Source organism: Rutidosis leptorrhynchoides, chromosome 8, assembly GCF_046630445.1.
Source record: "Rutidosis leptorrhynchoides isolate AG116_Rl617_1_P2 chromosome 8, CSIRO_AGI_Rlap_v1, whole genome shotgun sequence".
NCBI lineage: Eukaryota > Viridiplantae > Streptophyta > Magnoliopsida > Asterales > Asteraceae > Rutidosis > Rutidosis leptorrhynchoides.
The window spans coordinates 320,427,942-320,441,136 of record NC_092340.1 but is presented as its reverse complement, the minus strand read 5'-3'; positions in this window follow the sequence as shown (position 1 = coordinate 320,441,136).

Sequence of the window (13,195 nt, the reverse complement as noted above, 5' to 3'; positions counted from 1 at the left end):
TAGTAGTCCACAGTTACTAACTTAATAATTCATATATAGTTTATAATATTTGAATTAATTAATACGTATCGTGACCCGTGTACATGTCTCAGACTCGATCACAACTCAAAGTATATATATTATTGTAGAATCAACCTCAACCCTGTATAGCTAACTCAAGCATTACTGCATATAGAGTGGCTATGGTTATTCCAAATAGTATATATGGATGCGTCGATATGATATGTCAAAACCTTGTATACGTGTCCCGATATTTAAAGTGCGTGAAATAAATAACATAAATTAAATGACGATAAATAAAATTGTGAGAATATAAATTGTGATAAATAAAATGTAATCAGTTAGCTAGGAACAGTTAGCGTGGATTCTTAACAAATTTTTTTTTCATAGTTAATTTGTTTGTTTCTAACAAGTTTTATTTTGTCCAATGTTTTCTTCATTATGCCACTTGTTGGATTCTAATAGGTCAAAATCCAAATGTGAAATTGAATGAAAATGGTTATTCTGTGGTGAACGGATTCGTATCTCTGTAGATGTAAGTAGGATAGTAAATGAATGTTAAATCAGATTTGAAGAATGTACAGTGTAACTTATTAATGTGAAATCTAAATATTTCTCGGGTATTACCTACTCGTTAAAATATTCTCATCATTAACAGTTTATACAATAGAGCTTTTAATTACAATCTTTATGAAAACATATATACATATATATTTTATTCAGATGTAATCATGGATTTAATGAGTTAATATGATACTAATCTCATTTGCTTTTCGGGTTGAGCTAGAATAAGTAATCTTTAAAACTATTAGGAATCACATATTCTTCGCATAATATTTCTTCAATGAAGTTATGGATCAATACTTCATCGTTCGTTGTTGTTGGTACTCCTTAGTATCTATGGTGCGTATGATGTTGATGTTCGAGGTACAGATTGTAATGTTGAGGTGTGGGATGCGGATGTTGCTGTTGATGGTGGTACCATTGCTGACGGTTATACAAGTGTTGTTGGTGCTGAGGTTGGTGATGATGTTGGTATAATAAGTATAGCTTGTAAATCACGCACCATTCTTGTCAGGGTTTCTATCCTACCCTCTATCATTTCTATCCACCCACTTATCTGATTCGATAGATCTTGATTATCAATTCGAAGTTCCCTAACTTCTTCTAATATTCCCCTTCGATTGGTATTCAGAAGTAGAGGTTGAATATTTTTTGAGATTGTAGTAATGCGACCTTCGAGGAGGAATATTTTGGCAAGAAGGGTGAAAACAGTGTTGCGCATAGGTTCACCGGTGAATACATCATTTTCTCCAATGTTAGGTGGTAAGTTTGGTTCACGGTAGGGTTCACCTTCTTCATTTCTCCATCGAGTGAGTAAGTCTCGGACCCACCCCCATCTCCTCCAGAAACAAAAATAGCTAAATGGTTGAGGCACTTCTGGTTCATTGACTCCAGAGTCTGCTTCAATATACATTTCAAAATCGCTTCTGAAACTAATGGAATCCAAGCTAGATGTAGGATCCATCTTACACGATCAGTTAGAAGATTGTTGATATGAAATGATTTTCGGATATCGGATGATATTCTTATTACATAGAATACCAATTACCTATATATATAGTACAGAAGGTCCAGTAGATTGCGGGGGGAAATTAAGAAAACGTGTCAGACAAGGTCTAATGTGATTGGATATGAATTTGTCTGTACACCATCTATTCAATAATTGCAATAAGACGTGTCGAGACTGAAAATGATGAATAGATATTTTTTGACATAGAATGATAAGCAAAACTTTTAGCATGCAGACCGGGTTCAAGTCTAGACTCATTAATATAACCTAACAACTACTAGGTCGAAGTCCAGACTCACTAATGTATCCTAACAACTACCTGTTAGACACACTAATGCAAGACTTGGTTCGCTATGACCATCGCTCTGATACCAACTCTAATGACCCGTACTAATCCATCTGGACGAATACATTACATTTGGTTACATCGCGAGGTACTTGACCTCTATATGATACATTTTACAAACATTGCATTCGTTTTTGAAAGACAAACATTCATTACATCGAAACTTGACAGAATGCATACCATTTCATAATATATCCAATTATAATTGACTTAATAATAATCTTGATGAACTCAACGACTCAAATGCAACGTCTTTTGAAATATGTCATGAATGACTCCACGTAGTATCTCTAAAATGAGCAAATGCACAGCGAAAGATTTCTTTCATACCTGAGAATGAACATGCTTTAAAGTGTCAACCAAAAGGTTGGTGAGTTCATTAGTTTATCGAAATAAATCATTTCCATGATTTTAATAGACCACAAGATTTTCATTATTCAATAATCATACACTCGCAAGTGTTTAAAAATCATTCATATGGATTGAACACCTGGTAACCGACATTAACATAATGCATATAGAATATTCCCAAAACAGAAATCCATCTGTATAATATAAACTCGAAGTACTAAAGCATACCATTTTCCAGTATGGGGGCAGTTAGTGTCCGTAGTTCTACCATTAGGATTCGCGTCAATTAGGGTGTCTGTTCCCTAATTCTTAGGTTACCAAGCTAAAATGGTGATATTCGATTTCGATTATCCAATCATAGAATGTAATTTCGATTACTTGTGTCTATTCCGTAAAACATTTATAAAAGCAGCGCATGTATTCTCAATCCCAAAAATATATATTGCAAAAGCATTTAAAAAGGGAGCAAATGAAACTCACTCTACAATATTTTATAGTAAAAATATTCATACGACGATACTAAACAATGCAGGGCTGACCTCGGATTCACGAACCTATACCATTTGTATATATATGTTAAAACATATAATCGTAACTGAACAAATTTATTTATTATATCTTAATTTATATATTATATATATTTAATTTGTGTATATATTCAAAATGATTAATATTATTATAGTTATATATAGGTATATCTGTTTAGTGTTATAGTAAAAATGTCTAAATTGTTATATATGAGTATTTCTAAAATAATTTGTTAATATAATTAATATATACTTATAATAATATTTTTAAAACTTTTATTTTTATCTTCATAATACTTCTAATAACAATGATATTGTTATTACTAATGATCATAATACTTTTTATTTTAAAACGATAACTTTAAATAAATGATTAGTAATCATAATAAGTTAATAATAATAATAGCACTGTTAATAAATATAATAATAATATTAATAATAATAATAATAATAATAATGTTAAGATAGTACTTATAACAATAATAATGATAATAATGATATTACAAATTTTAAATGTGTTACTATACTAATAGAAATGATACTAATATCAATATTAATGAAAAGTAATACTTTTATTATTTTCATAATAATACTAATAATATTCATAATCGTATCTAATATTTTAATAATGATAATAAATGATAACTTTTATAGATATACCTATTTTAGTAACAATAATAATAATAATTATTATAATACTTATAATGATAACAATAATTAATATCAACAATAACAATTAATAATAATAACAATAATAATAATAATAATAATAATAATAATAATAATAATAATAATAATAATAATAATAATAATAATAATAATAATAATAATAATAATAATAATAATAATAATAATAATAATAATAATAATAATAATAATAATAATAAAATTTGGTGTAGTAACTACCTTCTAATGTTCAATTAAAAAAAATTATGCACCAAGCAGGGATCGAACCCGAGACCTCTTGCTCACCCGCCTCTCCATCTTACCAGCTGGGTTGTGCCTATTTTCTATTATATTACTCAATTGAATTATATTTATTATATTTTTTTTATTTCCTTCTATCTTCTTCCTCGATTGAAATGGTCCAGAGATCAAACCCATCTTAACACAGCTAATTCTTTTAGTTTTAAGACTCTCAATCCAAACAGAAACGACTACGATTCAGTTGACTTCGATTGTTTAACAGTAAAATAAAAGAAAATAATGAAACAGTCGAGTTCTTGAGTTCCATGAACTCAATGTTTGATTTTTTGTTTTGAAGATCGTTTTACAGGAAACTTTATACATAAAATAGATTGGAAAAACTTCTTAGAAACTTTCGGTATTCTCAATTTAACTTAAAACACAACCTATAGCTTGCATTCGATTGAGGAACATTTGTTTGACTTTTAAAACTATAACTTTGACTCCCAAAATTCGTGATCAACAAGAGTAATTGGAACACGAAATTTTGCAGAAAGATCAAGTAAAAGATTCCTAATAATCCTACATTTATAGATTTTTAAATTTAAATCGAATTCGAGTTTTTCATCATTCCAAACCAAGAACAGAGCACAGACCTGTGCTCTTTATTTCTTTTAAAAAAAAATCGATAAAACAAACTCTGTTAAAGTTATTTGTAACTGGTAATGAAAGAGGAAAATTAAGTGAATGGTTTTACATCTGAAATGATCAACTGATATGTATAACATGGTGTATTGACAGATTATTCGAGCCAAGGAGTATCAAACAACAAAGCTATAAAGCAGATAGAAAATGAAATAATTAAAAATGAATCTGAGGTCGATCTCTTCACTGATTTTTTTTGTAAACTGGATAGGAATCGACATATAATATATTCAAGGACAGAAATAAAAGCCGATACTGATAGGAGAAAGAATCACGCGTTATATATTAGTTTTTATATATCTGTGTTCTAATTAATATTAAGGACTAATAATTATATTAATTATAGAAATCTAAATAAAATTAATACTGATTTCATATATAACTGTATACAACTGCATATATATATATATATATATATATATATATATATATATATATATATATATATATATATATATATATATATATATATATATATATATATATATATATATTACAACTGCGTATATATATATATATATATATATATATATATTATATATATATATTTTTTTTATAGATTATAGTTAATATTATTAATAAATATAACTATAATAATAATACACTTAATATTATACATAATAATAATACATTTTATAATGATATAATAGTAATAATAATATTATTAGTGGTAATGATATCAATTACCATAAATGTATAGCAATAATTTTGTTAATAACAATAATACTAATTATACTAATATTAATATCAATAATAATAATAATATTAATTCATATATTAGTAATAATAATAGTAGTAAATAATTATAATACTTGTAATAATAACAATAATTAATAATGACAATCATATTAATAATTCTAGGATTCATCATACTTTATAATAATAATAATTCTTAGTGAAAATGGTAATAATAATATTTAATAATATTATTAATATTAATCATATAACTAAAATTACAACTTTACTACTAGTGATAAAAATAATGATATTGGTAAATCAAATATAAAATTTTTAGTATTTTAATTTTTAATAATATTAATATTAATAATGATAATGAATGTAATAATAATCATATAATAATTATAGTTAAACTTGTAATTACATTTAATATATTTATATTACAATTTATATCATATGCTATATGAATATATCTATTTATATATAATTATTTTAATAACAACTTAATTATTTTGTTTATTATTTTATATTTTTAATTCTAATTGATTAAGGGTATTTTATTTATTCAACAATATCACATATACTTATATTTTATATTTATATATATTTACATTTTTATGTACACACAACTGTTCGTGAATCGTCGGGAATAGTCAAAGGTCAAATTGAATTCATCAAAACCGTTCAAAATTTTTGAGACTCATCAATACTGACTTTACTTATCGTGTCGAAATCATATATAGATTAAGTTTAAATTTGGTCGGAATTTCCCGAGTCGTCATAGTACCTACCCGTTAAAGAAATTTCGTCCTGAAATTTGAGTGAGGTGGTCATGGCTAACAATAAAAATGTTTTCATGACCAATATGAGTTGATAAAATAGAGTTTTATCACCATAAAGTAATATGGATAAAACAATTCATTTATGTAAAGAGTACGAGTGAAACTATCACTAAATAAGGAAATAAAGAAATAGAGGTTCGTCTTAACTTTTAACATAGTCATGGTTGAATTTACAAAATAAGGTGCGTCTTAACTTTTGACGTTGTCTTTGTTGAATTTCGGAATTTAAGGAATTTAAAGAAAATCTTCAAAATCTTAAAAGATTTGATTCTTCTACGAGTAAGGAAATTAAGATTTCTATAATTAAATACGGTGATCTGCCTCGATTACTCTTTCTGATATTTCCATTATAAATTAAACTCTTCCGTTCCATTATTCTCACCATTCCTATACTTTCTTTCTTAATTCATACATCCAAAAGATTGTGAAAATACTTAATCTAGTTCTGATCCTTGATATTTTCCTAATTATCATTTCTATCATCCTTCTTTTTAATCTTCCACCAGAAGAATCTATTTACTTCTACTATTACCTTGGGGTGATACTATCCTTAATTCTACCGTGTCTTTATATTGCTATTCGTATTAATATCCACGGTTTGTAACCTCCGTGTTGTTATTGGTCTTTATATTTTCTCTTATATTTCGAAGTTTCGTGCTTTTGTTTCTTCTTTCCGACTTTAAGTCAAGCGAGTAACGGTCCAGAATTCGTAAGTATAAAGTTTCGAATAATCGTAATATACTTTGCAAAAAGGAAAGGTAATAGCACGATTTGATTTGTCGATTTTTCCAGAATCACGGAAAAGACCGAATCATCAAGAGAAATATTTTCTTGATGTTTTTAGAGGTTAAGTAGAATGAAGGAGTTATGTAACATGGCACATGACGGCGTTATAATCTGTGAATCATCACGTTCCATTAGAAACTCAACATGACTTACTGTAATATAATCACGTTGATCAAGTGTCATTATATTATACTAACTCATGCATCAATTTCTTTACATTTCTCCAGAGTTCATTCATAAATTAAACTTAGATTTTACAGAAGTATCCAATATAATGGAACACAGGAAACACGAAGAGGTATATAATTTCGAACGAGAATATTTATGGAAATATCCTCAGAAATTTTGAAGATATTTATGATGATATTTTGGAATTTCTAAGTTCGAAGGTTGATGAAGAAAAATTTTCCGCAAGATTTTAACATGAGTATGGAGCAAGATATTCGTTGAAGGTTTCATCGGATCTAGAATTACCTGGATTCTTTGAATATATAGTATGGTCCTTGTATTTGGCCTTGGTCCCCTTCATGGTTTGCTCAATTTGTTCTTCAGTACCAAATTTTCTATCGAGCGTTCCTAACACTCCCTTCTTTATCATCAAACTTTTGGTCGTTTAAACCATCTACAATTTTTCTGTTTCCTCTGCATTTAATGATACGATTTCTGAATCATCGGTTATCAATTCGAGGTGGTTTCAGGAGAATTTTGTTTTTAGATGATTAAACGTTGATGATAATATAGTGGAATATAAAAGGTTTTTCGATAACAATAAAAAATCACACTTATATATCAAGGTGTTAATAAGGTTGTTTCGAACAAAAAGTCGAAGTTGACTTGCTGGAGCTGTGACAAAATTGGCTACTTTGAAAGGGATTATCAAGTTATTTTGGGTAATAATAGTACTAAGGAATTAGCACAACTACGTCTTAAACGTTTACTCAGTTTCCGAGAGTTTTTCAGATGCATAACTATATGCATCAATCTTTTCTTCCGTTGATGAAGTGCGGTTGGTTTATCCTATCGATTGAGGTGTTTTCAAGGATCCTGAAAGGTTTGAACGTAGATTGTAATCGTTGAAATACAAATGAGGTTTAAGATGAAATCAAGTGGCAAACTTCAAGAATTGTTTAGTTTCATATGTTATAATCAATATTTTAATTCATTTTAATTGTCCAATCTTGGTAGTCCACAGTTAGCAGTCCATAGTTACTAACTCAATAATTCATATATAGTTTATAATATTCGAATTAATTAATACATATTGTGACCCGTGTACATGTCTCAGACTCGATCATAACTCAAAGTATATATATTATTGTAGAATCAACCTCAACACTGTATAGCTAACTCTAGCATTACTGCATATAGAGTGTCTATGGTTATTCCAAATAGTATATATAGATGCGTCGATATGATATGTCAAAACCTTGTATACATGTCCCGATATTTAAAGTGCGTGAAATAAATAACAGAAATTAAATGACGATAAATAAAATTGCGAGAATATAAATTGTGATAAATAAATTGCGATAAATAAAATGTAATCAGTTAGCTAGGAACAGTTAGCGTGGATTCTTAACAATTTTTTTTTCATAGTTAATTTGTTTGTTTCTAACAAGTTTTATTTTGTCCAATGTTTTCTTCATTATGCCACTTGTTGGATTCTGATAGGTCAAAATCCAAATGTGAAATTGAATGAAAATGTTTATTCTGCAGTGAACGGATTCGTATCTCTGTAGATGTAAGTAGGATAGTAAATGAATGTTGAATCAGACTTGAAGAATGTACAGTGTAACTTATTAATGTGAAATCTAAATATTTCTCGGGTATTACCTACTCGTTAAAATATTCTCATCATTAACAGTTTATACAATAGAGCTTTTAATTACAATCTTTATGAAAACATATATACATATATATTTTCTTCAGATGTAATCATGGATTTAATGAGTTAATATGATATTAATCTCATTTGCTTTTTGGGTTGAGCTAGAATAAGTAATCTTTAAAACTATTAGAAACCACATATTCTTCGCAGAATATTTCTTCAATGAAGTTATGGATCAATACTTCATCGTTCGTTGTTGTTGGTACTCCTTGGTATCTATGGTGCGTATGATGTTGATGTTCGAGGTACAGATTGTAATGTTGAGGTATGGGATGCGAATGTTGCTGTTGATGGTGGTACTGTTGCTGCCGGTGATACAAGTGCTGTTGGTGCTGAGGTTGGTGATGATGTTGGTTTAATAAGTATAGCTTGTAAATCACGCACCATTCTTGTCAGGGTTTCTATCCTACCCTCTATCATTTCTATCCACCCACTCATCTGATTCGATAGAACTTGATTATCAATTCAAAGTTCCCTAACTTCTTCTAATATTCCCCTTCGATTGGTATTCGGAAGTAGAGGTTGAATATTTTCTGAGATTGTAGTAATGCGACCTTCGAGGCGGAATATTTTGGCAAGAAGGGTGAAAACAGTGTTGAACATTGGTTCACCGGTGAGTACATCGTTTTCTCCGATGTTAGGTGGTAAGTTTGGTTCACGGTAGGGTTCGCCTTCTTCATTTCTCCATCGAGTGAGTAAGTCTCGGACCCACCCCCATTTCCTCCAGAAAGAAAAATAGCTAAATGGTTGAGGCACTTCTGGTTCATTGACTTCGAAGTCTGCTTCAATATACATTTCGAAATCGCTTCCGGAACTAATGGAATCCAAGCTAGATGTAGGATCCATCTTACACGATCAGTTAGAAGATATTTGATATGAAATGATTTTCGGATATCGGATAATATTCTTATTACATAGAATACCAATTACCTATATATATAGTATAGAAGGTCCCGTAGATTGCGGAGGGAATTAAGGAAACGTGTCAGACAAGGTCTAATGTGATTGGATATGAATTTGTCTGTACACCATCTATTCAATAATTGCAATAAGACGTGTCGAGACTGAAAACGATGAATAGATATTTTTTGACATAGAATGATAAGCAAAACTTTTAGCATGCAGACCAGGTTCAAGTCTAGACTCATTAATATAACCTAACAACTACTAGGTTGAAGTCCAGACTCACTAATGTATCCTAACAACTACCTGTTAGACACACTAATGCAAGACCTGGTTCGCTATGACCACCACTCTGATACCAACTCTAATGACCCGTCCTAATCCATCTGGACGAATACATTACATTTGGTTACATCGCGAGGTACTTGACCTCTATATGATACATTTTACAAACATTGCATTCATTTTTGAAAGACAAACTTTCATTACATCGAAAGTTGACAGCATGCATACCATTTCATAATATATCCAATTATAATTGACTTAATAATAATCTTGATGAACTTAACGACTCAAATGCAACGTCTTTTGAAATATGTCATGAATGACTCCACGTAGTATCTCTAAAATGAACAAATGCACAGCGGAAGATTTCTTTCATACATGAGAATAAACATGCTTTAAAGTGTCAACCAAAAGGTTGGTGAGTTCAATAGTTTATCGAAATCAATCATTTCCATGATTTTAACAGACCACAAGATTTTCATTATTCAATAATCATACACTCGCAAGTGTTTAAAAATCATTCATATGGATTGAACACCTGGTAACCGACATTAACATAATGCATATAGAATATTCCCAAAACAGAAATCTATCTGTATAATATAAACTCGAAGTACTAAAGCATACCATTTTCTAGTATGGGGGGAGTTAGTGCCCGTAGATCTACCTTTAGGATTCGCGTCAATTAGGGTGTCTGTTCCCTAATTCTTAGGTTACCAAGCTAAAAGGGTGATATTCAATTTCGATAATCCAACCATAGAATGTAGCTTCGATTACTTGTGTCTATTCCGTAAAACATTTATAAAAGCAGCGCATGTATTCTCAGTCCCAAAAATATATATTGCAAAAGCATTTAAAAAGGGAGCAAATGCAACTCACTCTACAATATTTTGTAGTAAAAATATTCATACGACGATACTGAACAATGCAGGGTTGGCCTCGGATTCACGAACCTATACCATTTGTATATATATATGTTAAAACATATAATCGTAACTGAACAAATTTATTTATTATATCTTAATTTATATATTATATATATTTAATTTGTGTATATATTCAAAATGATTAATATTATTATAGTTATATATAGGTATATCTGTTTAGTGTTATAGTAAAAATGCCTAAATTGTTATATAAGAGTATTTCTAAAATAATTTGTTAATATAGTTAATATATACTTATAATAATATTTTTAAAACTTTTATTTTTATCTTCATAATACTTCTAATAACAATGATCATAATACTTTTTGTTTTTAAACGATAACTTTAAATAAATGATTAGTAATGATAATAAGTTTTAATAATAATAATAGCACTGTTAATAAATATAATAATAATAATAATAATAATAATAATAATAATAATAATAATAATAATAATTATAATAATAATAATAATAATAATAATAATAATAATAATAATAATAATAATAATAATAATAATAATAATAATAATAATAATAATAATGTTAAGATAGTACTTATAACAATAATAATGATAATAATGATATTACAAATTTTAAATGTGTTACTATACTAATAGAAATGATACTAATATCAATATTAATGAAAAGTAATACTTTTATTATTTTCATAATAATACTAATAATATTCATAATCGTATCTAATATTTTAATAATGATAATAAATGATAACTTTTATGGATATACCTATTTTACTAACAATAATAATAATAATTATTATTATTATAATACTTATAATGATAACAATATTTAATATCAACAATAACAATTAATAATAATAACAATAATAATAATAATAAAAATTTTGGTGTAGTAACTACCTTCTAATGCTCAATTAAATAAAATTATGCACCAAGCAGGGATCGAACCCGAGACCTCCCGCTCACTCGTCTCTTCATCTAACCAGCTGGGCTGTGCCCATTTTCTGTTATATTACTCAATTGAATTATATTTATTATATTTTTTTTGGTTTCCTTCTATCTTCTTCCTCGATTGAAATTGTCCAGAGATCAAACCCATCTTAACACAGCTAATTCTTTTGGTTTTAAGACTCTCAATCCAAATAGAAACGACTATGATTCAGTTGACTTCGATTGTTTAACAGTAAAATAAAAGAAAATAATGAAACAGTCGAGTTCTTGAGTTCCATGAACTCAATGTTTGATTTTTTGTTTTGAAGATCGTTTTACATGAAACTTTATACATAAAATAGATTGGAAAAACTTCTTAGAAACTTTAGGTATTCTCAATTTAACTTAAAACACAACCTATAGCTTGAATTCGATTTAGGAACATTTGTTTGACTTTTAAAACTCTAACTTTCACTCCCAAAATTCGTGATCAACAAGAGTAATTGGAACACGAAATTTTGCCGAAAGATCAAGTTAAAGATTCCTAATAATCCTACATTTATAGATTTTTAAATTTAAATCGAATTCGAGTTTTTCATAATTCCAACCCACGAACAGAGCACAGACCTGTGCTCTTTATTTCTTTTTAAAAAAAATCGATAAAACAAACTCTGTTAAAGTTATTTGTAACTGGTAATGAAAGAGGAAAATTAAGTGAATGGTTTTACATCTGAAATGATCGACTGATATGTATAACTTGGTGTATAGACATATTATTCGAGCCAAGGACTATCAAACAACAAAGCTATAAAGCAGATTGAAAAAGAAATAATTAAAAATGAATCCGAGGTCGATCTCTTCACTGATTTTGTTTGTAAACTGGACAGGAATCGACATATAATATATTCAAGGACAGAAATAAAAGCTGATACTGATAGGAGAAAGAATCACACGCTATATATATTAGTTTTTATATATCTGCATTCTAATTAATATTAAGGACTAATAATTATATTAATTATAGAAATCTAAATAAAATTAATACTGATTTCATATGTAACTATATACAACTGCGTATATATATATATATATATATATATCTATTATATTTATATTTTTTTATAGATTATAGTTAATATTATTAATAAATATAACTATCATAATAATACACTTAATATTATACATAATAATAATACATTTTATAATGATATAATAGTAATAATAATATTATTAGTGGTAATGATATCAATTACCATAAATGTATAGCAATAATTTTGTTAATAACAATAATACTAATTATACTAATATTAATATCAATAATAATATAAATATTAATTCATATATTAGTAATAATAATAGTAGTAAATAATTATAATACTTGTAATAATAACAATAATTAATAATGACAATCATAATAATAATTTTAGGATTCATCATACTTTATAATAATAATAATTCTTAGTGAAAATGGTAATAATAATATTTAATAATATTATTAATATTAATCAATAACTAAAATTACAACTTTACTACTAGTGATAAAAATAATGATATTGGTAAATCAAAT